Genomic DNA, 27,080 nt, shown 5'->3' with positions numbered 1-27,080 from the left:
GGGTGATGCTGGAAAATTATGTAGAAAAAGAATGTAAAATGCAGAATTAATATTCTTTTCATCTCCACAAATGAATGTGATGTTTTCAAATTGTATAAGGTGCCATGCTGAAAGGATTTTAATTCCTGATATCTATTTACTTGAGTTTCTGCATTGCACAGCTTAGATGTCTTTTGTCCTTGGACTCTTCACATTTATGTATATAAATATCTCCCTGCAATGTTTACAGAAACTCTGTATGGCAGCCACATTCACGTGGAGTAAGGGTGGGGTCTTTGTTGGTGATTTAATACAATGCTTTCTCAGTCCTTGAGAACTTTGTCGTCCCTACTTGACTCATTTGTCTTTTCTTCTCTCCTCTGCCTGCCATTAAAAGAGTTTATTTTAACTAAATATTATAAATGCAATGACATCAGCTCAGCTTAGAACAAAAAGAAAAGCATATCCTGATGGGCAAAACAGCATTGCACATTATCAGTGATGGTGGGGGGGTGTTACATGTGGCTTGGAATTACAAATAAGTTCATGCATCTGTTTAATATAGTCAAGTATTTTAAAGAACAGGAGCTAATGTACAAATTAAAAAAAAAAAAAAGAAAAAGAGTTCCTAGCCAATGGTGATCCTGTAAGAAAAGATGGAAGTAAATATGAGAGGACAACAGGAAAACTAAGTAAAGAAAATACTGGGAGGTTTTGTTTTTGTTTTTGATTTTTTCTTTAATTTATAAGTCTAATGAACTGATGCTGAATCACAGAATAGTTAGGATTAGAAGGGACCTCTGGAGCTCATCTAGTCCAAACCCCCTGCCGAGACAGGGTCTCCTCAGGCAAGTGACATAGGACCTTTTCCAGTTGAGTTTAAAACATGTGTTGAGAGGGAGACTCCACAACCTCAAGGCTAGCCTGTTCCAGTGTTCTGCCACCTGCTAGGATTCATAAAGTAAGAGAGTTTTGAGAAAATGGTTAAAAAGGACAGGCCTTTGAGAGAAGTTTTGTGAACATTGCTAATACAGCGAAAAGTTTTCTAAGCAGTAGAGCAGATGTGACAAATAGCACAATAGGCTTCTGTAAAACTGGCCTTATAGATTGCAACAAGGTTATTTAATGCATATCTTTAGAAGGTTAGTATGAATAGATCTCTGTGCTTTGTCTCTCATGAATGAGCCATTGTATTAGCTACCATTATGTATGTTTCATATGATTAGATAGAATTCTTGTCAATATGTTTTGCTCTATGTGTGATTAGCTGAAATCTAGGCTGAGATGGTTTTATGCTATGCTGTAATGTAACACCCCCTTAGCATTTCCTTTGGATCAGAGAGCTGTTAACATCCTGTCTCCATTGTCCTAACAATGTACTGAGACTGATGTGCTGAATAAATAGCTCACGACACTGGTTCAGATTTGCCCCGTCTCCATTCGTTTGTAAATACCGGCCAGCGGCACCACCCTCAAAGTAAAGTTCTTCCTTATGTTGAGGTAGAACTTCTTGTGGTCATTTCTCCTTGTCCAGTCTCTGTGCACCACTGGAAAGAGTCTGGCACCACTCTCTTGAGATGTTTAAGTGTCTTGAGTCCCCTCTCAGTCTTGTTTTTTTCTGAACGGGCCCAGTTCCTGCAGTCTGTCCTCACAAAGGAGATGCTTCAGACCTTCTCATCTTCCTCGGATTGCAGGGACTAGAATTGGACACAGCACCCCAGATGTGGCCTCACTAGGGCTCAGTAGGGTAGCAGGATCAATTCTCTCGCCCTGCTGGCCACACTCTTCCTGATGTACCCAAGGATCCCACTGGCCCTCCTGGCCTCAAGGGCACTGCTGGCTCATGGACTGCTGTTGCCAACGGGACTCCAGCCTGTGCTGGCACTTGGGTTATTCCTCCCCAGGTGTGACCCTACACCTGCCCTTGTTGAACCTCATTAGGGTTTCTCTCCATCCAGCTCATCCAAGGTCCTGCTGAATGGCAGCACAGCCTTCGAGTGCATCAGCTTCTTCCCCACTGTTTTTGTCATGGCAAATTATTCTGAATTATACTGTAAGGTATCAAAATACATTGATCTTATGCCTCTGTAAAAAAAATATTTTGTATTGTGTCATGGGACAATAATTAAAAGCAAAATAGTGCTGAAAGGAAACAGCCAGAGGGAATTCTTTAAAGCAGAGTACGTGAATGAGCACTTCACCAGAGTTGCACAACAGTGAGTGCCAAGACTAACTATTGCTGTGTCTGTCAAATTTGGGAATGTATATGTCATGCCAAAAATGAAAGAAACCTTCACAAAGAAGTAAGAAATTTCACTGTTGCCAGAACTACACAGGAGTTCATTTAGATGCTGTGCAAAATCTCACCAGGGTAATTCATGGTGAGAGTGTAGAAAAAGTGAGAGCTGTAACTGTTCAAACTATTGTAGAAAAATGATCATCTGTAAAGGCAATCCAATGACCAAACAAGTGAACAAAATCAGTAAAGATTTGAATATTTAACATGAAGTGACTTTTTATGGTTGATTTCCCACATAGCCAAGAGTTAATAATGAGTTAGGAGGGCAGCAGGGATGTGACTGATATGAGTTTTGCATTTGTCTGCCTTTTCTTGGTTTGGGGATGGTGCTTGCCTCTGCTTCTCTGCTTTTATACTTTCATTTCTGGAACCTGGAAGATTACCTTAGGATTTAGGGAGGAAGGCAAGACAGTTGAGCATAAATGTATTTGATTTTTCTCCTCAAAAAAACAGACCTGATTTTGAAATTCACTGAGGAGAAGGACAGGGAATTTTGAAAGTTTGAACTTGAAATAACAAGCAGGTAGAATTTCTGCCACGTGGAACAAATTTTACTCCACAGCAGATTTAACGTAATACATGAAAGAAACCATCTTTGCAAAATACTATTATTGAGATTGTTCTTGATTCTCTATGGGATTGCTTAACCTCCTAAAATCATATTGTTGGTCCAAAATCATAGCTCTTTGGACCCTAATACAGTATATATATGAGGTTATATAAAGATAAAATGTACATAATGGTAGTTGGTCTGGTATAAATGCAACAGTCTGAAATATTGTGCTGTGCCTTTTGGTGCCTTATAGCTGGTTTAAATTGATATTGTATATTTGTTGTTTTCCCACTCCTGGTTCTAGTACAGTTAGACTATAATTTGGCTTTACATATAAACCTAGCATGAGGGAGCAGGTGGAAGAGGGAGTACAAAATATAATAGCACATTGGCAATTACTATATCCACTTCCCAGCTAATAATGAGTTTTCATTCTTCAGTGAACAGAAAGCAAGTGAACTTAAAAATTAAAAACCTTTCAACTGTTGAAAAACATGGCTGCATCCACTGAAAAATAAGATCAAAGGAGTTGCTTGAACAGCCTCTCTCTGAAGGCTGCTCAGTCACAGTTTTGCTTGTGGAACACAGAGCTTTGAACCCCTGCTCCGTTCTGGCAGCTGGCAGCAGTTTATAAGGCTGTGTTTTAACCCTCCATCTGCCTTCCCAATGCTATCTTTGGTCTGGTTCCATGGTATCTCAAGGATTAGCTGTGTGCATACTCCAACAGCTTTGCATGTCTCTTGGCAATATCCGGCTTTAAACTTAATACAGTAGGAGGTCATTCTTCTCATTGCTGTGCTTCTTATTTGTTTAGATTTCATGCAGTCACTGGATCTGCCACAAGCTTTAAATTCCTGCAGGATTGGTTGGCCAGAGAGAGCACGTGTATAACTTACTGATAAGTGACACATTTTTGTCATTGTTTCCAGCCTGGTGTAGTTTGCTACGCCTGCCCTTTTGTGTTCAGTGGTAATCTAGTTCAGCTGCTGTGCTAACGTGTCTTAATAAACTATTGCTTTGGACAAAGTACCTGAATAATTTCATTATGCTTATATAAACAATTATCTTGGCTGTTTTAACAGTTATCTTTCTAAGCACAGCTGAGATGAGAAAGCAGTAAACCAATTTTCAGGGCTCAGAGCTGGAGGGTGTGGGTATGTGCCCACCACCTCCCTCTCACCCCTGCCCAGTGAGGATAATGGTACAAGAGTCACCTAAGGAAGCTCAGAGTTGATGTTACCTTAAAAATTTTCATTGTGGCAGATGTCTGTGAAATTTTATTTAATTGACTTTGTACTTACTGGAGAAAAAGCAGATATTTGTCTGAAGGAAAAATATCTTCTGTGATAATAACCCTAGCTGCTATAAAGAGGGGTGTAAGGTCATTGCCATGAATTTCGACGCTGATCCAAGAACTAAAATAAAATGTAAGAATTGACAAATAATAAATATTCTCTTTCTGTTTCACTTTCCAGAAGTCCTAGAAATGTAACACTGTAAAAACGGTACTGAATGTTATCAAATGATTTTGAATAGGCTGTTACCTAAGAAAAGCTCTGCTCTGACTCATGTGGTACTTAATCAGAATGAAATGCGTCAAGAAGCTCTTAACTCTTGCTGATGTTGCCAATTGTTTTTGTAGACCATGATTCCTTGCTTTAAATTTGATGACTTGTTGAAGCACTCTTACAGCTTTACTTAGTTCAAATTTATTTTAAACCTGACAATGCCTCCCTCTAATTTGGAGTTCTTCTCCAATAACTTAACACTGAATAAATGCATTTCAGTCCTCTAATGTTTAAGAATAGATAAACTAATCTTCCCTACCTTGGAATAGCAGTTTTTGGTTTAATCCTTTGGAAATGCCCCTCACCCACTTCTAGCTCTTTCCAGAATGAAATAAGAGATTTAATTCTGAGATTTCTGTACCCATTAGCCAGTAGTCTCATGCAACTGTATAAAAAAGGAAAAAAAAAAAATTAACCAAAACATTTTGTGTTACTCAAAATTCGCGTGCATCTCAATTTGGAATCGGCAGAGGGTTTCCCTGCGTTTTGCAGATTGTGTGGGGGATTTGCAGCTGATGCCCAGCTGACGCCCGGCTGTCACCCAGCGCTGGCTCCTGCCCCGGGCAGAGCAGGGAGGATCCCCTGGCGGGCAGGGATCGCTCCGTGCTGTTCGCTTGGGCGGCCACCGGGTGTCATTCTAGGAGCAGGCTTGGGTCAGCCTGGAGCACCACTGTGGCAGCACACTGAGTCACTTTATAGCACCAAATCAGCCTCTAAAGCAGTGATTATTTACCTTCTGAATATATATTTTTTTAAAAATTATTCTAAAGTATAAACAGTGTTGTTAACATCCATCTCTACATTCAGAATGTGGATGTTGGGATGTAGAAAAAAGTGCTGAGGGAATCAAGGGCATTTGTGTTAAGATGTTCTGTAAATGCTACACTCGCAGCTAGGGAAAGTTCTGCATCTACCCATCAAATTTGCATGAGCTTTAATACAGCATTTGTGAAGATGTTAATATGTATTTTCAATGACTATTTGTGGGTAGCTGTTTTAAATATGTACATAACTGACATTTTATATTTAAAGTGCAGGAGGAATGAGGAGGTAGAATGACTTTTAGGCACAAAAAACAATTTCTTTACAGTTTGGGGGTTTTTTTCTCCATGTCCAATAGAGAGGGGAATCGTAGAAAATATCTGTAGCGCCATGTAAGGCACCGGTATGGGCCTAGGTGGGTGTTACACTGAAGAAAGCAGGTTGAATTCAGTGTTTAACATATTGTTGGGCTTATTTTAAACCCTTTTTAGGATTCAGAGGTTCATCTGGAAGAATGAGCAAAAGGGTGCACTGGGTATCTTCAAGAACAGAAATGGTAGCATGAAAAGAGCATGTGAAGAAGAGGAGATGAAGGTTTAATGAAGTGGAGTAAGGTCCATGATACATAAGGCAATAAGGGCAGATTTCAGTAGGGCAGAAAGTTATGGTGCTTTAAAAGTGAAAATGTGAGACCTGAACTTAAAGCAGAAGTACACTGGAAGAAAACTAGGTTGCTAATAGGAGTAGGAGTTGGGATATTAGAGAGCACTTTCAATGCACTGTAAGGAGGAAAAAAAAAGGAATTGTTTCGACTGTGTGTCCCTGTTTATCTTCAGCTTAGTGTATCTGCTTCTTTAAGTGATAAAATACATTGAAGTTGAAAGAATTGGTGTCAATCCTAATAAATAAATAAATCCTAATAAATTTAGTAGCATGTAGAATGCTACTAAATTGCTGAGAAGTTTTTCAGAACAACTGGGAATGGATTAATAATGAGGCTTTTCAAGTAACATGTACCAGAATCTAAGATAGTACTGGAATTATTATTGCACCATGTTGCATATGATCCTTAAAAAAACCCCAAACCCTCCCACTCTCCCCCCGCCCCCATGTAAAGTGTTAATTCCCATTTATTCCATTTGGCATTTATCCCTCAACAAATATACTTAGAGTTTAAATTTTAAACATATTTGTATATAATTTTATAAAAGCCACACATTTAAATGGTTTTGTCCTAGATGATACACAGAGACTCATCAACTTCACCCTGACCTACCGAATTGAAACCATTGCTCCTTGTCCTGTTGCTATCTGCCTGTATAAAATTGCTTCTCCTTTTCATAAAACTTTTAGCTACTGGAAGGCTGCATTGTGGTCATGGTTTCAGCCTGAAAGGGGGCAGATTCAGATGAGATATTAGGAAGAAATCTTTACTGTGAAGTTGGTGAGACACTGGAACAGGTTGCCCAGGGAAATTGTGTCTGCCCCATCCCTCGAAGTGTTTCAGGCCAGGCTGGGGCCTTGAGCAACCTGATCTAGTAAATGGCATCCTTACTCATGGCAGGGATGGGGGTGGGCTGGAATTATGTGATCTTTAGGGGTCCTGTCCAACCCAAGTCATACTATGACTCTATGAATGCCCAGAGGCTGTCAGGGAGCAGATATTTTTGGCCTTGATAAGCAAGAGCAAGTTTTCTGATGAGTTTATATGATGCAGAGGATTTTGGAGTGTTGGTTGGAGAAGGGCAGACACATTTGTGGCAACCCTGTAGAGAGTGATACTCCTCCTGTCATCTTTGAGCTGAAATAGTTCTCATTCTCATACTTAGAATTGCCAAATGCAGCTGGGTTGATGTAAAGATTTTTTCTGAAGCAGTCAAACAACTTGAGATTGTCCAAAAACTTGTGAGTTAAGTGACATACCAATTTTGGGATTTGGTTGGATCAGACAAAGGAGCATTATATTTTTTGTCATTTCACTATGGTTGCATTTCTAGTAGTTTCAGATCTTGAAAACTTGTCACCTTTTAAACCAATAGCTGCTTTAAAGACTGTCACATCTACAGCCAGTAAGTTTTCCTCTGAAGGTACTTCCACAAAGAATACAGAGTAAGGCTCTCAAAGAACTTGGTTTCATTTGAGCTATTTTTACATTAGAAAATAAGTACCTTTTAAAATCCACATTTCAAAAAAGTTTTGTGGCCTTATTCTTTGTACTTTGCACCATTATTGTCTGTACCACGCTATCTGAGCATCAGCTCATATTGGGTTAATCAAGATGACTTCTCTCTCATGTGGTGCTTTCCTTTCTCTTCCCTCTTGCCTCCTAAATTTCTTCCCAGGAAGAAAATGGTGTATATTATATTCTGTATGCATGTTTGAAAGGTTTTACATACACATGCTACATGTGCAGGTGTTAGAGATGGCAAAGCCAAAGTGTGTGTGAGTTTAATTCAGAAGAGACATTCCTCGCAATAGCTGCTGATGTGAGGGAATGCTGATTTCAATTCAGGTCAGAATCTGCTTTCTGGGGATTTTGGACATCTTATGTGTCAAGCTTTTGATGGTTTGAAGGAAAAAGTCAGGGGACTCAAAACCAGCTGGATGGCAGCTGAAACAACTTGTCATCTCCCAACAGCTGAAAGTAGCAAAACTGACAAACATATGAGTCAGGCAGTAGTGGAACCTGAGGGCTGAGAGGGGGGATCAGCCAGGTGTGTCTGAGCAGTTTAAAACTCAGTGGCACAGCACTGTGCTACCAGCTGCTCCAGAACCCTTCCTGTACATGATAGCATATTCCTCTGCTTAACTAGCTCGTTTTAATTAAGGTATGAAGTCATTTAAGTATTTCTTTGGCAAAAGCAATATGATCAGTGATTGTGAATGATCTTACTGCTGCTGTTTTCCAGCTTTTAGAGCTCTATTAAAAAATTATTTTGTGTCATTTCTAATCACTGCTCCAAAGATTGTCCCTTCTGTTGCCAATAAAGTTGCTTACTGGAATAATGCCATCAAGAAAATACAAGCCACATCCATTCAATGGCTACAGATAAGAGACTGGAGGTGGATTTCAGATTTTAAAATGCATATTGGTGTTCCTGTTCCTTCCAGGGTTTTTAACATTTTTAGTGTTTTCTGCTGGATGCATGCCACCTTTTTGGGAGTGAAAACATTTGTCAGCTTCATTTTGCCGGGGGTTATAATAATACACAGTTCATCCAGAGCTGTTGGTGTGTCTCTCAACCACCTTTCCTTTGCAACAGAGTATTTATTAAGTTATACCTGCCTGAGGGAGCTTCTTCCCAGAAACTGTCATGGGCAGTACAATTCCCACTCTTTGCAGGCTGATCCTTGACAGGAAACACTCCTTAGCCCTTGGATGCTGTTAAGAATTTCAGTTTCCTTCTGATTCAGCTCTCATCTTCCTCCTCATGCCCATCCTAGTTTTAGACCGGCTCAACAATAAAACAGAAGAATCTATATATCGAATATTTACAAACAAGATTTTAGCTTACAGATGGGAAATAAAGATATTTGTGAAAAGCTTTAGATTAATTTTTGCTTTATAGCTTGAATTCATAGCTTCCTAGCTTGCTTAATCTTCTTTCTACCCCAGCATCAGTGTTAGGAATTCAGTGTAATGTGACACCTTATTTCACAATGCAAGTTCTTCTGAATTTTCTTCCAGTGCCTCTTTCTGCCTTAGTGGTAAATTATAGGAAATGAATTGCCATGAAAAAAAATGACAGCTAGAAAGAGAAAGGCTGGATACTTTGCAGTGAATTCATCTACCTCAACTGATATGCAGTTTACTGAGCCTTAAGTGAAGCACTCTTGACTGGATAGTTACTAAAGAGTTCAAGGGATTGCACAGCAGCTGTTCACTTTGACTGAGTAGTTTCATTTATATTAAAAGTCACCACGCAAACAACACATATTCTATGAAGTCTGTGATTTGTAAGCAAATACTAAATTTGTCTTGTAAGACAAAAGATCTTATTGACAGATAAGTGATGTAGCCACATATTGTTGGCTTAGATGTATCTGTGAGATCTGGTCTTGTTTTAAAGTGTGTTCCCAGTGTGTCTTCTTAATCCTGTATTGGAGAAAAAGGGTTTGGGATTTTTTAATATCTTTTATACCAAGTTATGCCAAACAGTTTGAGGGGGTTGCAACAGACCTAATTATACTATTGTGTTCTTAACGAGACAGAAAAATGGTATGTTGCGTACAAGTAGTAATTACTGGAAGACTTAGAAGGTATATTTGAAAAAAAAGATCCACTGGTAATGGCTTAAAATATTGTAGCTGCTGCAGAGTTTGCTTTTAATGTTAGGTTGGGTTTATATTCATACACAACACATCCAGTTACCAAGTTTGACCTAACTAGTAGTTATCTTGCTTATGATGTTGAGCAAACAAAACGAAGAAACTACTTTTTTTTGAGGTTTACTTTTAGTCTTGATTTTGTTTGGTTGGTTTTTCTCTTCTTTTTAGAGGAATAATATTGTTGAAATCTAAGAACTATGGGGTTTGAATGTGTTATCTTGAGCTGGATGCTGCTGAAGCTGAATTTCACCATCCCTCTATCCGCGTTTTTCAATGTGGGACATCTTTAGAAGATGGAGGGGGGAAATCTTAGTTTTACCTAAAGAGAATATTCTCCACAAATGTGTGCCTATATAGAGGCACAGAGAGAAAAATCTCCTGCTTCCACAGTGATATCATCCTTTTCTTGAATAGTTATGGACCACAAGGACCACAGAATAAGGGAGGGAGAAATTTAGGCACACCCTGCTAAGAGTAAATTTCCTTGTTTAGGCACTTTTTTTTACTCAGGACCACTGGAAAGTGAATCTTACCTTCTAGCTCAAAAAAACTTTGTTTCTTTCTGGTAATATGATTCTAAATTTAGACTGCATTTGTGCATGCATGGCCTGATCTCTTCTTAAAAGACAGAAGTTTTTGGGTTTTCCTCAACAACAGAAAACTCTGTAGTTGTTAATTGTTGCATGGGATGGAATGGTCCTGGTAATAAAGTGTTGTGAAGTGTTTTGAGTATTGACCATCTTTACCTCTGCTCAAATTTATTTGAAAAAGAGAGTGTGTATTCACATGTACCTTGATGCATGAAAATGCTTGAATCCAATGTCTCTATTGGAAAAATAAGAATAATAAACATCAGAAAATTAGCTCTGTCCTTCTGCCTTGTTTTTAAAGTCAGGCACAAATGAGAAACTTATAACTCTTATAGTAAGATCTGGTACCTGTAGGAAGGTAAAACAGAATTATTTCTCCTTTCTCTAGTTCATAAGAAAATACTCAGGTTGTGACACTAAAGATTGACGCATGGAGGTTTGTGTTTGTTGGGAAAACAGTGTTTGGTGAAAGTCTTTCTCTCCCTTCAGGTATAAATTAACTAAAGGTTAGCTAACAAACCTATGCAATAAAGTTCCATTAAGATTTTTTTATATATAAATATAAATTCAATGTATATATAAATATATATTCCATTCCATATATATATATAAAATAGATGTATTTAGTAATAATTAATATTGTGTAAATATTCCCAACAATTAACTAAGATATTGAAATCTCTTTAGTTTAAATATTACTTGGTGTGGTCTTCGTTTGCTGACTCCAAGGCTTTCACTTCTATCTCCAGCAAACAGCCAGAATCAATATGCACTCAAATATCATTGGATCTGCACTTCCAACCTGGAGATTTACTGCTGCTCTGATATGATTATAGCAATAATGAGAGATCTGTGTGCCTCATGGTTGTGCAATTCATGCCTTTCATGGTTGGTTTTGCCCTAATCCTGCTAAGTGCAATATTTTTAGGGAGTTACTGAGTGACTGGAAGGCAACAAGTTCAGTTACATTAGCTCCATTTTGAAATTGATTTAGTTCTCTGGAGATATTAATTGAAGCTCTGTTGAAGGTAGCACAGATCTACTTTGAGGTTTAATTGTCTAGCAACATAGAAATTCTGAGTGGTACTCATTTTATTTTTTTCTTTTAGAAGATTACAGATTCCTAATAATTTTGTACCAGTACCTTTTTCTGTTTCTATTGGAACAATTGCTCTAGTTCATCATCACTTAAAAGCATGGAGATTCATATTATTTTCACTGATTGACTTTTCTCAGATATCTGAAAAATATCATACAAATACTCTCAGCTTTAACATTTTTTGCAACAATCATGGCACCTCCACAAAGTCAGCTATAATACTTTGGAAATGAGGCCTGGTGCATTTCTTTAAATTGTGTTGTAGAAGTTTACAAAGAAATATCATGTCTACTTACCAAATGTTTGAATACTTGATTTTAGAGGCTGTAGTTGCAAAACATCACAATTTGTGTGTCTGAGGTGAGGAGGACCTAAATCTGATTCTAGAACCACATGTTTTCTCCACGATGTTTTAGCAGACCACTGATTTTTAAACTTCAGGTACAAAGCAGTAAAGTAATAATATGAGTGAGTGCGAGAAGGAGAACTTTATCAAAACCTATGTGGAAAGGTAGCTGCAGTTTATGACATTGAAAATAGCAAACCAAATTCGCAATAAAATAGGGCTGACCAAGACTTATTTCTTGAACCTGTTTGGGGTTTTTTTAATTTAAGTCACCACTGGAATATTAGGAAATAATTTGGGCCTGCAAGTTTTAGTATGCACTGCCATTTTGGTAAGTTCTCTGAGACTTGAGTTGGAAATGCACACATTTGATTTGTTTAATTTTTGTTTGGGTTTTTTTGTTTGTTTGTTTTCCTTGCTGTGATCACTTGTGACTGAGACAAAATGTGTTCTCCAGCATCACTGATTGATTTATAAAAGCAATAATAAGCTAGGTATTGCTTTCTTCCATGTATTTTGCATCTGTGTATAACATATTTTTCTGGTGTAGATCATAGGGCTGCTAAAATTCTAAGTCTTTGCTGAGAAAATCCCAAAATCAATGTTTTGGGAAAATAAAGATCAAGGAGTGGGTAGACATAAAGATTCTTATTGGGGAGAGGGTAGATGCAGTGAGGGAACATAATTATTACCCCTTTATCTCTAGAAAGTGATTAAATTTTCAAACAGCTTGATGCATGCTTTGACTTCCTATGTGTGCATTTCAGTAACATAGAATAGAAACCCACACAGTTGTGTTTTACAATTAATTTTTGTAACTTCCCAATGAGTTTGTTGTTTTTCCCAACCAAAATGTATTTTGTTTCTTTGCCAGGAACTAAGTAGATAATTCTGCAGATTAAACCTCTGTGGGTACATTGGAATAAAAACAGACTTGGTTTAGATGGAAGTTGAACCATGCATTCCTCCTAGTCAGTGGGGACTTGATCTTTTTCTATAGGTGATGTCATTTGTATGACTGTTTGAAGAAACTTATGATAAGACAATTTTGGTTATAGGGAGTCTGGAGTTCAGTGACTTACAAAGTCACTTGTCTTTCAAGGTAAAATACAGCTTTATACAGTAATCCTCATTTCAAGGCACTAAACCAGATGTGGAACACTGAATTTATATATAGATGTTGCAAACATTACATTCATGGGATGGGTAGCTCGTTCCAGCAGGCCACAGTACCAGCTGGCACCTGCAGAAAATGGCACTGACATTTGTGTAGGGACAGGTAATAACACTGATTACATCTTGTACTCATATACAAATACTATACTATGCATAAAAATTTAAAAAGCTAAAACTCTCCCCAGGTCAAGTACCATTCTCTGTTAGTTCAGCTGTGTCCTTTTACAAGCTGTCTTTAATGCTTTCATTGGTTGTGTTCTTAAAAGGCAAACACTGCTCCCTTTGGAGGCAGTTTCATAATCAATAGACTTCATTACAGGCAGTGTTTTCCCTCACTTTGTTCTTTTTATTAACCCTAGATGACTCTTGCAATCTCTCAGGAATCTAATCCCTAACTCTCTTTGGATCTCTTCCATACTTCAGCCCCCACCCTTATCCCACATAGTTTGGAGATACCACACAATGCCTCCTAGCAAAAAACCTTCAGGAATTAACTTCTCTTTGCACTGTTGAACAAAGAGTGCACTTAATTACTCATCTGATATACTTGCCAAAACTATTGCTTTTTTTTTTTTTTCTTAATCACTCTGTTTCCTATTCTCTTTCACTACCTGGTCCCATTAGGAATAAAAAAATATCCTTTTTTTCCCCAAATGTTTGGAAGAACAGAATTGTTCACAGGTCTAGGTTTGGAGGATGCAGTAGACATTCAACTGTGAAGGATGTTAGATTTTCAATTGTCTTCCTAACTAGCACATAAAATCTCTTGCAATGAGAGAGATACAAAGGCTACACTGATGCAATGTAGTGGAACAGTAATTAACCTTTTTCTTTTATATTCTCTATTTGCGCAATCTGATGGAATGGGTCCTTTTGCAAGGACAAGATTAACAGGAAGTGATCCAATATTGGTATGAAGTCAGAGAGTTTGATTTTTTTCCTCATTAGTGTAGGAAATAGAACATGTATGTGAGGATCAGGTCAACCCAATATATGTCAGTTTATGAAAGATCTTTGAAAGGTGAATCCTGAAGTAGTTTGACACAAAAGTGCTGTGAGCAATTTACTTTTCAATTAGAATGTATTTATTACTTACATGGGCCAAAGTATTTACAGAAACATGTTGAAACTTGTTCTTTCTCTAACTTGCCTTAAAAGCATATCTCACTATAATCTTATTCATGACTTCTATTCTTTAATAGTGTTTTTAAAGCAGAAGCCAGTATGTCTTTTCAGATGGTGTTTTCTATGGTAGAAAACAGCTGAAATTGGAAACTGAAATGCTTGAATGTTCACCAAGATGAAACAAATTATTAGCCTCTCTTTATTTTGTAATTAGAATGTAAACAGTGAAGCCTGTGAGAGATAAGAGTATGAGAAAATGAAAAAGCAAATTCCTTTCATTCTGCTTGCTTCTGATCAGGTCAGAAAATGGCATAAGCTATTTGTGGCCCGGCAGAGTAGGAAAAAAAGCAGTAAAGAACATGAAAAATTATTGATGGCATCTGAAATATTGCCTAGTTGCCACAGATGTATCATGGCACTTTTTCAGAAGAGGGCAGGCACCTGCCTTATTCAGCACTGCCCTGCAGGGCCACGCCATGTAAACTGCGCTGATTAAAATCAGATTCTACAGTTTTTGACATAAAAGCAGTAGTAATTTTTTATTCTTTTAACTGTTTATAGTGTTTCAAAAGCAAAATAAATACTGCAGAGGAATTAAAATAGACTTTCCCTGATCACTTTCTATTCTAAAGTGCTCATATCCCAGGACCTGAAGGGATGATCAGCACAGGATTCTGCTTGTGCTGTTCAGTGCCCTGAGGTTATGAATATTTATTAAGAACCAAGCCTATTTCATAATTTAGTGCTTTCTGAATGAACATATAAAAGGCTAGGAGCATAACTATAGTTCGTGTGAGAAGGAGAATTATGGCTACCAAGTTTCTACTATATTCCCAATTAACTCCCAATATTTCCTGATAATTTCAGTTTCCCTCTTGCTTAGAAATATGGATAAGCCCTATCTTGCTCAGCTATTTTTCTGATTTTTTTAAATTTTATTTTCAATGGGCAGGAAAGGGAAAAGGTTAAGATATGACTTTATTGTAGGATTTAATGCTTAGACCATTATTCCAAAAGTCATTTGTGACTTTTCCTTCAAAGACCAATCTGCTCCTCAGTGACTGAATTCAAAAGGTCACTCAAGATCCTGCAGTAAGTAAGCTGCGTGCATTGATCCAGTTCATAAACTCGTGCAAAATATGATTCAGTGTGCAAGCTCCCATGAAATACATGATTAATTGTGTGGAAAGTCTTCACCCTGAAATTTGAACACTGCTGTGTGATGCAGGAAAGAACATTTTACATCTCTATGGGCTAATAATTTATTTAGAACTTAGAGAAACATCTGTTTGAGGACAGCAGATGACCATGGCTCACCCAGCCATGGGACATTAGCATATCTAAAGAGATGGAAGCAGTTTATATTCCAAAAAAGAATATAAACCTTCAAGCTGTTCTGTGAATAAAGAACTGGCACCAGTTGTGGGTAGGTATCCCTCTTTCCTAATTAGTCCTGGGAAGAACTTAAGCTTTTCAAATAGAGGGAAAAAAAAAAAAAAGAAATGGGGAGCTTGAGAGGAGGAAGTGTTTGTGCACAAACTGTACTTCTGCTTGCTGATAGGAAAATTGAAGAAAAAGCTCTTGCAACATGTGGGATTGAGTTACATGACTGAAAAACATTAGAGCAGCTTTACAGTTCAGTACACAGAGTAAGAGACCATGGGATATGACCCAAAAACCTTAGCATGTTAGATTTTTTATTTGTTTTTTTTTTTTTAAATTTCATATATTATTTTTATTTATATAACTATATAATATATATATTTACATATAAATATAAATTTAAAATAAATTTATTTTTTATTCAATACCATTGGTTAACCTGCCTTTGTAAAACCTTGTGTAAGTTTAGAATTGTTAATGAATATTTTTATTCTTTTCCCAATCCCTTTATGTAAGGGTCCTTCATAATAAGAGTAATATACACAATTCTATTTCACTCAATGAGATGATAAAAAAGAAACCAAACCAACCAAGCAACACCAAAGAAAAGGGAAATAATGGATAGTTGGAGAACTTTTATAGAGATCTAAGAAAATTCTTCTTATTCTGCAGAAGAGGTTCCTTTGTGAAGCTGGAAATACACGTACGAGCATTCATAAATAAATCTATGTCTGAGACATTTGTGATGATCAGAAATGTACTTGGCATAAAAATAATAAATTGGAAGAACCATAAAATATTTGTTTGTTTTCAACTCTCACCTTTAGCTAGAATATTATTTTTCTAGACTATTGCCTTACAGATAAGCCTGAGTTCCAGAAGGGACAATTATGATTTATTTCTCCTTGGCCCAGGCATTGGACATAAACCTTCTGGAGACTGCAGCTGATCACTTATCTAAGGTTTAGATCACTTTTAAGGCTGTGTTTATTCTAATCCAGAGGGAGTAAGGCACTCATCTGCAGCTTCTCCTTTAACAAGCACCTTCTCTAGACCATTTGGACAACTCTAGCATCAACAGTGTCCTTATAGCCCACCATTATAATTGAATGCTCCATTGTTCAAAGTGAGGTGATCAATACGCTAGCTGTAATGTTACAGCACTTCTGATTGCCCTCCTTATTGGGAGCTTGTTCTATTCCACCTGATAGAGAAAGAGGAAAAAACTTCAAACAGGCATGTTTTCAATCAAGTCATATCAGAGTAAATACATCCTGTTTTGAAGTTTATTAAATAGTCATCATCTCTGGTGACACCAGAAATGCAAACAAGTGCTCTGGCAAAGCTGATGAATGAGTCATGACTAAAAAGGTATATTGGTTTGATGGGGGCTTTTTGCAAGTATCAAGTATTTGTACTACTGGGACATTGTTTTGATATCCCTATGCAGTCTGAGTCCCTGGTAAACAGGCTGAGTCTTCAAAATATGTATTAAAGAACAAAGTGGGCTACATGTAGGTATCTTGGAAACCTATATCTCACCTCTCTGCTGTTTCCTTCTAACTCTCACTGTCTACACTACTCCTTGCTGCATCAGGTGGTCTGTGTATATTGTATATTTTTTGGGGGAAATAGCTAAAAATAATTCTATAATTGCAAGCTTAGAATGTGCCATTCCACCCTCTGCCTTTGCTCTGTGTGTGCATTAAATTCCAATTTTCCCTTGACTGCCAGAGTAATTTCTGTTGTCACTATGAGCAATGCATTAATTTCTCCCTTTAGACGAATCACTAGACACTCTCACAGTAATGAGGGGAGGATATCAGTCTGTGCATCCACTAGGATGTGGGACCCCAGGATTTATGTCACTATAAGAGGAAAGAAGGTATGTTTCTATGAGAGGGCAGAGCAGCAAGAGCTGCTATAATAGTTAAAAAGAATTATTCATAACAGTGCTAGGTATAAGAGTCAAGACAATAAAAAGCTGAGCCCTGGTCTGGTTGCAGAGAACCTGCACCTGACACAGGAATTTCTGCCAGCAGCACAATTTGGATTTCCTCTGGAGTCAGGAAGTTCAAGCACCTGCAGAATGATTACCTTAAATGCACACACTCTAAGGTGGGGGCTACTGTTGGTTCTTTCTTTCTTTCAGGTGCATCCAAAGAGGAGAAGTCAGTATTTGGGCTTCTCTGTAGCCAAGTTGTAGATCTGCCACAATTTCCTCTACATTTTTCTGCTTTTAAGGTAAATGTTGAACCCAAGAGCAGTGTGCATACTTTGGAATGTACTTGCACAATAATGTTAGTACTCCCCAGTGAATATTTTGTTGGCCTATGTATTAGAGTATCTTTGATATTTTTCCTCTTTTTTTCCTCATTTGTGGTGCATTTTTTAGGTTTTGTTTAGGTTTTACACTCAAGAAATTATCCAGGCTAGTGGCTACTGCAGCTGCCAAGTCCACTCTGCCCTGACAGAGAAAAATGCAGAGCTCTTGAACTTTGTAGATCCAACTGTATCACAGGAGCTCTCACTGTAATATATGATTTTATATATGATGTATTAAAAGAAAGCAACATTTTTCTCCTTCTTTCATCTTGCCATTACTAATTTTATCTGGTTTCATCAAGGATTAGCAAAATATGAACCTGGAAAGGATTATTTGCCACTTTGTTTTGAAAAGATTCCTCCTCAGGAGAATACCTTTGGATTTTTTTGCAGTCTGCAAAACCTACAGAAAGTCATAAATTTTATTTGGGAATCTTTTATTTGAACTGAAGGAAAGTATAATAAAGATAATTTGAATGGAAATAAAAAAGAGAGAAAATGGTGGTCTGATAGGGTTTAATGGAGAAAGCAGACTAAAAGATTTGCTTAGGTTTAGCTAAATAGATTTCCTGAGTGCTCCTAAACAGCTGTCTACTTGTGCTCCTTTCTGAGAACTTTTTGCCTTCCAGATTGGATATTGCATATTTAAATGACTGTTTTAAAAAATGGAACTGATTTAGAAATTCTTACCTTGAACAAACAGTTGTAATTGGTTCCATTCTCTCTCATGTGCTTACCAGATTCTTTTATTTTTTTTCAGCTCTTAGATGGCTAAGCTGCCAAAAGTACACACATAACACATCCAGTTTCTGGGTTTTTTGACAGTTAAATAACACACAACCAATATTTTGGCAAATATTAGGTTTTAAAACCTAATGCATGTATCACCCCAGTCCAATATCTAAGTTAATTATACAATAAAGGGAAATGGGGCCCAGGGAGTAAAATCCTTTTTTCATTTTGTAAGGCCATTTCATGTCTAAAAGCAATAAGCAACTATGCAGCCTTCTGGTCTAGAAATGATGGCACATCTTTTATTTCAGCTTTTGCTAGATTTTTAGTACATAAGTACATTAGCATTTATATGAGATTTTGACTTGTATTTCTTCCTATCTTGCAGTTCTCTTCTTCATGGCATGCTTTGGGCATCAGTTACAGTTCAGGATAAGAACTCTGGTTTATTGTGAGCATTCCTTTCACAATTATATTCTGCAGTAAAAGGCAACAGTCATGGCAATTAGTTTCAGGTAAAGATGGATGTTAAAATGGGTATTGCATGTCTGTATTTTTGGGGGTGACCATAAACTTTTTGTCAGATTAGGAAGATGACTTTAGAACTGTCTTTTCTGAAATGGCATGAGGTTGCTGGGAAAAGAAATATTTACAAATGTTTGTACTGAAACAAAACAAAATACACAAACAACTAAGCTTTGCATCTTCCCTTGCCACTACACCACCACAGAAAGTAGACCTCACACTATGAAAAAGAGCAGGGAAAACCCCTTTGTTTTGGGTTGTTTGTTTCTTGGTTTGTTTAAATTTTATTTAATTAATGGAAGAGAGAGCAGAAAGAAACTGAGTTTCTGGTAGATGATGAGGTAGCTATGCTGACCTGTTGCTGGCAAAGAGCCAAGGAGTGTAGAGGTGGTGGCTTTAGCAAAGGATTTTACTTTTTAAATTGCCTTAAAACTAGGGTTGTCTGGGGAGTTACTGCATCAGAACTGGTTGTCCTCACTCATCCTTAGTAAATTTAGACCTTTTATCTACAGGAGATCTGACCATCTGCATGGTTAAATTTCTAGGAAACCTGGAAAAAGCTTTATAGACAAGCAGTTCCAAACAGCCCAAATAGAAAACTGCCCTTGTTTCTTGGAGGGAAGGATGATCATTTCTATGGTGAAAAATTTTTAATCTTGTACGTTTTGAATTCAAATTTTGTAGAGATGTAGAACTCCAAACTTACGTTCATGTAAAAGCATTCTGATTTTGCATCAATGATATTCTCTCTGTATAAATGGTTTTATATAAAATGACAATGTGAGAGTCCTCAACTCAATTTCATGCGAGTAGAATTGTGCCAACAGGATTTGGCAAATATTTGGATACATCCAAATATATGGTCTGTGCTTGCTTTAGTCTGAAAACTGATAAAAGAGAGCCAGAGCTGCCGCATAGGTAAGCACAGCACTGAGATCCATAGAGCCAGACTTCTGCAATATTGAAAAAGGACCACTTCCCACAGCAACAATGTTGATAGCTCATCCTTCATCTTGAGGGTAGTCAGTTTAAAGAATTGCTCTGTAAGGTTTGATGAGGATCCAGGATTTTTTCTGCTCTAAGGACCCCACACGGCCAAACAAACTCAGAAAAGGGAGTTTGTCCAAAGTGCCTTTGGACATCAGGCACTCAGCATTAAGCAGTGCAAAAAATTGAGGCAGGGAAGACAGAGGAACAAGATTTTACTGCTGTATTTTTATATAAAAGGATATTGTTTAATGTTGCATAAGAGCATAGTACTAAGGAGTGTCTTAAGGCTGTGCAACTGGTGAGAGAGGAATCATTTTCCTCTGCATATTCCCATGACTTCCCTGTTTCTGTGTCTCTGAATATACCAGTGTCAATTTAGCCAGTTTGCATGCCAAAAAGCATTTATTTTATTTTTCTAACTTGGCAAATGTGTTCTCTGCATTGAGAATCTAGATCTGTATGAAGTAGGGAAATGAGTTCACATTGTCATATTCCAGCTAGAGTCTTAAGTAGTGAGGGGTGTTCAAGGTATCCTGAACTATGGGGCATTAGCAGTACCGGGCCAGCTCCTCTGTGCTTGGATGGCATCTTGGAAGTGCCCTGGTCATCCTTGAAGGTCTCTGGTGCCTGCATGGTAGGATCAGATCCCATGAGATAGAGGTAGGTAGCATCTGCTGAGGACCTGAGCCTTGACATCTGTTGAAGAATAGTGCCATGGGAGGAAAAGCTGTACATGCATTCTGTTATAGATTAAGTGGTAAAATTGATTGAAGGCTTCTGACAGACCTATTAGGGTGTCATTGCATGTTTCAATTCTATTGGAAAATGTTCATGAATGTCACCAACATATGGATCTGTTAGATTCCCTTCCTCATTTGAAGTTTTGAGTTATTCGTATTACTGCAGTCTGGATTTCCACTGATGTTACCTTGCAAGCAAGTAATTCCCAAAAGGTAACTGTAGGGGTGAATGTATATTGGAATACATAATCTATATAAACATGAACTCTTCAGCAAATGACTAACAGGAACATTCTAATCTAGTTCTTGACTTGAATTGAGAACTCTTCCTGTTGAAGCTGATGAGGGACTGTTCTTCATTGTTGAGGGACTGTTCTCCATTGTTAACTTTGAGTAGAATCAGCAGCATGAGTGAAAGTAAGAGTTTCAAGGATCTTTAGTAAAGATATTGCTATATATATAAGAACCATAATTCAATTAGCATTTATTATATGGGATTTTGTAAGTTAGGGTTTGAACTACTGTGACTAGAGTCTTTTGCCAGAAAACTGTAATGGAGATTCCACAACAGTTTTGAAGTTTTAAAATGTTTTTCAAAATGGAAAACCAGTTAGATTTTGTTTCAAGAAAGAAGAATAAGAAAAATACCCTGTTTAAATAATCTCTGCTCTAAGAATTTCTTAGGACTGTAAAGAGTTATATAGACCCTGTAACTGAGAGAGGAAAAGGGCAAGCTTGAAAGGTGGATGGACCATATTTCATGGTTCTGGGAGTCACTGTAACGGGTATCCGGTTTGTGAAAAGGAGGATGAGATATAGAAGGGCAGGGCAGGAAAATCAGCTTCTTGTAGAAAAAAATCTCAGCAGTAAAGGGAGAGCAGCTGACATCAATATGCACTGGGAAAAAGGCGACAAGCTTGGAGTCCATTGCGTAAAGACTTCTGGAATTATGGTAAAAATGTGCTGCCCCACACCTGATGTCCCACTAAAGACAAAAAACTTTTAATCTGAATGATTGGCAATGCAAGCTCATTTTCTTTTCTCTGTTTTTAGTCCTGGGAAGTGTAATCCAGAATCCTGTGCATCAACCAGCTAAAGCTGAAACTGAAAGGCGTGGGAAAGGGAGAGATCATCTTTCTTTTTTTTATGTTTCTAAGGCAACCTTTAATTAATGAAGAGGATTTTTTAAAAAAAGTCTTATTATAATAAGGCTCATGCTTGCTTTTCAGAAAAAAATAAAGGTGCCTAATGCAGGGAAACTTCCTAGTGGAGGGTGGGATTTAAATATTTTGGGTCACATAAAATAATGTAAAGCACAGCACAGAATTTTGGTAATAATGAGAACTGACAAAATCCTTACTTTGGATCACAATCTGTGTTCTGTGTTACTAAATGTACTCGCTATTGAATGTAGAGGGCTACCTAAATCATCACCCCACCTCGCCAAGCCTCATGTTATCAAGTAGCAGATGCAGTACTAGAAATGAAAGAAAGAGTCATTAAGGTTCTGTAAGGGTGAGAAATGCAGGCTTCATGCAGCAACAGCTGCCAGCTGTTGCAGTCTTGTAGGACAGTAGTTGTAGGGGTGGTTTTGTAGACATTTCTAAACAGGTTATCACTAGGAGAGGATGTTATGGATGGATTTCCGTATGCTATGTCATATCTTCAGATTTGCAGCATGACAAGTTCTAAATGAAATATGGTTGCTATAGGAGAACTAATATTTTTTTGCATATCTTTGTAATGTACTGCAAGATTCCATTATTTTATCAGCAAAGATAACCCAAGCAGTGCTAAAGATTGTGACCATGAGCAAGGAAAATTAATGGAAATAAAATTTGCCAGACATTTCAAAAACAGAAAAAAATGATGGTAAGTGATGCAAATTTCTGCAGGATGCTACAGCATAAGTTATGCATTTTTCAAAAAGCCAAATGCAGAGCATTTATTTGGTGTCTCTTCTGTTAAAAGATTTGAAGGAAGATTAAGACTGATGGACTGCAGTACTTCTGCATAGTTAGCTCTGGACATATGCTGCAATTTCCTCTAGCCAATACACAAACACACAGTTTTTAATCTTGGCTTTGTATCAGAACAGACTCGAAAAATTCAGTTTTTCCAGGTCTGATTCAGCATCTTCATTTGGAAAGTCTACCTTGCCTCATAATCTGAGTACATTATAGTTACATCCTATACTATCCCAGTGTCTGGTTTTGTCAGTTCAGTAACGAAATGTACCAGCATTGATGTGTGTACTTGAGGATGAGGATCCTCAGGCAAGGTAGAGGCATTACAGGTAGGCTTTTTTGTGCATATTATTGCATATGGCACTCCATCCCCCACAACATGCACAATTATATTTTTTCTGTAAGGAAGGTAGCAGAGGAAAATGTCTAAATCTGCATTTAAATTTACAATTGCATAGGAGATACATATATCAGAGATGTTTATTAGCAGTAACCAGCTCTTGCTCAGCTTGTTAAATCAAAGCTGTGCAATCTCTGAAGTCAGTTTGCCCATGCCCCTGCTCCCCTCCCTGGAGCATAGCTACCTGTCCCAGTCTTGCTTTGGACAGGTTTCCATGCTGGAGTTATAACTAACCACATCCGTTGAATTTGGACATATCAGGGAGTTGTTTATTTCTCAAATCTTACTGCTTTCCATTCTGTAGATGTACTTGCCATCTGGAGTCAAACAGAAAAGCCATAGCAGTTGACTGCTGGATGTGTAGCCAAAAGAAGAGGAATTTGTAAGTAATTGTGTCTGAAATCTGTTAACTGGAGAGAATAAATGGATAATGAAGAATACAGGAAGGTAAGTGATTGTGAATTGAAGCTTGTAAATGTATAGTAAGTGTCAAGTGTCAACATAACGTAGCACTGAAGGAGAAGCTGTATGAGCAAAGCTCATTTGAGAAGCCTTGTACCTTTTGCCACTCACAGGAGTAAGAATAATTTTGTGTAGAGTACAAAAAATGCTCCAGAGCTCTCCATTTAAGCCGCACAGTTCAGTCCCACCTGGGTTCTGTTTGACACAGTTCAACCATGGAGACCTAATTCTTGGTGTTTTTAAGTTGTGAAGAACATTGCAGATCTGCTGAGGAACAGCTGCTTAAAAAAATGAAAAATATAAACAACCCAGGTCTAGAAAAGTATTGTGTTCTGTTCTTAATTTATTTGGGTGATCATCAGATAAAAGGATTTTTATTCAGAAAAGTTAGAGATTGTAATACTTCTAGCTACTTAAAAATTGAGAGAAAACAACTAACAGAACAACCAACCTATTGTTATGTAGCATCATGCAAGTAAGTTAGACTCGGGCAAAAAATAATTGCTACAAGAGATGTGAATAAGCATTGTCAGTTTGAGTCCTGTCCTGAGCTGCCTTAGCTGACTCATAAAGCACAAATGTAACTGTGGAATTGATTATTTGCTGCACATTTAGGTAACATTGGCACAAAAACTGGTCATGAAAATTCCTTTTGCTAATGATTTTTATATCACTTGGTGTAGCTGTGTCTGTATATTACTATGCCTTGTGCTTTAGGATATCCTGGATGTACCAAAGAAATGCTGACAAATCAGATCATTCAACTGTAAAGTTCTCCTTGTGATCCCTGCTTCTCTGTTATGGCTCACATCATTACAGTACCTCTAATTCAAGATCTCACATTTTTATAGAGGGGAGTAAGAACTCTTGCTTAAATTACATTACCCAAGGAAAGCAGGGAAGGAAAATTAGCATGGGATAAAGTAGGATCTAAGGCACACAACCACAACTGCTAATTATTTCTGTATAAATAGCAGGTAGGCACTGGCTGAGGTAGACCTCACAAGGTAACTGTGAGGACAGCTACTTAATTGCTGCTAAATGCATCAAAATTTTTAAAGTAAAGACATATTTGCAAAAGCCCAACAGTTTTTTCTTTTTTCCTTCCCCTGCTCCAAGCCCTTTCAGGTAAAAGGAGAAAGGAGAATAACATCCAAGTGAAATAGTCCCATCATATCTGTAATACAAAGAGAGAAAAGAGGATTTTTATAGTTTTCCATTTTAAAGCATTTTTATGGATTAGAGTACCAGCAGATCTTTTGTTTGCTGTGTTTTGTGCCAAAAGCTTATACAGTCAGTACCAAATAACTAACAGAATGTCATTTCAGTGTGTGCTATTAAATGTGAATAAGTGTACATTGAGGACAGCTCAAAAATAAATTTCACCAATGTTAAGAGCTTATAGAATATAGAAATAGAAAAATAGCAGAAAAAGGAACATATTCCTGGGATAAGAAGGCTTGTAAGGAGACAATGCTGGAAATGCAGCATTTCCTCTTTTCTTTTCATTGATCTCACAAAAGCATTGTATGCAGTAAGTTGCTGTGCTCTTTGCAGCCTCACAGAAAATCCTTGTCTGTTTAAATCATTTGAGGTGGACTTCAGAACTGCTTCATATGAGTACCAAATGAAGCTCAATAGACTGATATTTTCCATAGGATGACTCAAAGAATCCATCTTGTAACTAGTCTTGTTCATGCTGTTCAGTACAGTGAGGTACATGATTGCTGCGACCTTCAAATGAGCATTTGTATTTTTGAAATTTAAAAGTGTCACTTGTTCTCTCCAAATAGTCTAAAAAAGCTAAATGGACAAGTTAAGAATTCTTGATTATAGCCATACATAGGTCTTCCACTCCAATTTCTAATTTACAAGTGCTGGAACAGAAATTTATTCTTCTCCGGACAGCTTTTAATTTGGCTGTCAGATGAAAAATTAGGGCTGCTAGAGGGAACAACAAAAAAAGAGTGTATCCTGACCCTCTAAACTGAACTCCTTGTCTGAAAGCTGCTTGTTTTTTGGTATTTGCTGAGTAATAATTAATGCTTACCAAGAGATGGACCCAGAAAAAACAAGGTATTCTGGACAGGCACTTTCAAGAAAAGAGCAGTCTGGCATCAGGCTCTCCAGCAGGTGCATTAATGTTTTGAACTTCATTTCTCCTGCAGGATAACTCTTTGGGAGCTGGACAGAAGCTAAATCTGTGCACTGGTGGAGTTCTGCTGTGGAAACTACAGCTTTCCCCTCTCTGGAGGACACTGCGCAATGAAATGATCAGTGGCAACGTTCACACTTTGTGTTCACCAAGGTGTTACTGACTGAAGTCCAGCTGTGAGAGACCGGAGAAATGTTCCATTTGAACTGAATGTGAGTGCTCAGCTCCTGTGCAGTCAGGTCAAATGAGTCAATAGGAAGCAGGGTTACTGCCAGAGGGCTTCAGGGGCTGTAAATGTGCTCCTGACTGCTTGCAGCACAGCACGAGACTCTTCAAGATCCCAACCACGTGTAATGGTGCAAGCAGCCTGGCTTTTTGAGGGATCACAGGGGTCTGTCCAAACTCTTTGACTGGAAAATCATTCAAGTCAAAGGATTCACCCAGCAGCAGGAATGCCTTGGCCCACAGACTGAATGGCAGCATAGGTTATTTAATGCCTGTGTACTCACCAAACCTTGACACACCATTGCCTCAAAATGCTTTCATCCTCAGCTTTAAGAATTTTCCTCTAATGACATCAAAAATTATATTAACTATCATATTGACCCTAATTTTAAACTCGTATCAAATTGTAAGTAATAAGCTTTTGACTACTTGAGTCAGAGGTGAACATGTTAAAACCACATTTACTAATGATCTAACCAGGATTAAAATTTTATTCTTCCTCATGAAATCTCCGCAGAAAGTTCAGGATTGGGAGGGAAACGTGAAAATTAGATGTGAAATTACACAAGGTTCTCTGGTAGGTGTGTGTGCATGGCTTTTTGTGAGAGTTTAGCGATATAAATGATCTTTTTTTTCCTTTTAGGACAACAACACTGCACATGCTTATTTTAATATGGTAATTGGCAATGTAAATAATAGACTTAAACTGACAGTGAATGTAAATGTGTGCTAAGATCAAACTATGGAAAACAGAAGTTTGTTTTTAGGTGGGTAGTTGTCTGCAGCAGAGGGATGGAATGAGGTGATTCAATAGCATCAGCATTTTGAAGTGTTAGAGCCAAATCTGCCAAAATTACTTCTGTCTGAGACCTAGGTCCTGTAATTATTACTGTCTGTAAGTCCTGAGACAGTACTTTTATACCTTAGACTATTTTTCCCTGAGTTTACAGCTAAAAGCAACGTAAGATTTGCAGAGCTCTCTGTATCTAATAGAATGAGACTAAAATTCTCCAATTATGTGTTCATTAATATGTTGTATTATGAAAGATGCCCAACCTTGTTCAAAAAGGAGGAACAGTTAGACTCTCTGCCTCCAAGTGCTTACAGTCTTTGGACCTTATCGCTCCTGAAGCAGAGTTCTGCAGTTGCCTGTAAAAGGTGCAGGACTCAATTCTAAATAATCCTAAAAAAGATTAAGGCTCTATTAAATAAATGTACTTTTGCTAAGGAGCTGAAGAAAAAGGCACCAGTCTAACTTATTCCATATAACCAAGAGGGTGATTAAATGTTCCAAATATGCAGAAGTCAAATGTCCCATTTCTGCTTTAAATCTTTTCCTTTTATAGGCTG

This window comes from Melozone crissalis, unplaced genomic scaffold (assembly GCF_028551555.1).
Source record: "Melozone crissalis strain CALT ecotype California unplaced genomic scaffold, PUWL_Pcris_2 ptg000006l_1, whole genome shotgun sequence".
NCBI classification, from domain to species: Eukaryota; Metazoa; Chordata; class Aves; order Passeriformes; family Passerellidae; genus Melozone; species Melozone crissalis.
This window is presented reverse-complemented; position numbering follows the sequence as displayed.